Below are 207 nucleotides of genomic sequence, written 5' to 3' on the forward strand. Positions count from 1 at the left end.
GTTGTAAATACAACTTAACCACTGATTTCTAGTCGTGTCCTCTTTTGGAAGGCCAAACAAAGTAGTTTCGCTTTCAGAACGAAACAGCGTCACACACGGCGGCCTTGAGTGAGCGGAGGCCGGAGGCCTAGAGAGCCGTGGCCTAGAGAATGCGGAGGCCGACTTGAGTGAGCGGCGGCCGGCGGATTCGACGAAGGAGCATCCGGC

General features: G+C 56.0%; 1 protein-coding gene across 2 annotated transcripts in view; it reads left to right on the plus strand.

Moving 5' to 3' along the window:
• LOC107687125 (cytosolic sulfotransferase 3) overlaps positions 1–207 on the plus strand; it is a 10,718-nt gene that overhangs the window by 3,516 nt on the left and 6,995 nt on the right. The window lies entirely within an intron of this gene.

This window comes from Sinocyclocheilus anshuiensis, unplaced genomic scaffold, assembly GCF_001515605.1.
Source record: "Sinocyclocheilus anshuiensis isolate Anshui unplaced genomic scaffold, SAMN03320099.WGS_v1.1 scaffold1203, whole genome shotgun sequence".
NCBI lineage: Eukaryota > Metazoa > Chordata > Actinopteri > Cypriniformes > Cyprinidae > Sinocyclocheilus > Sinocyclocheilus anshuiensis.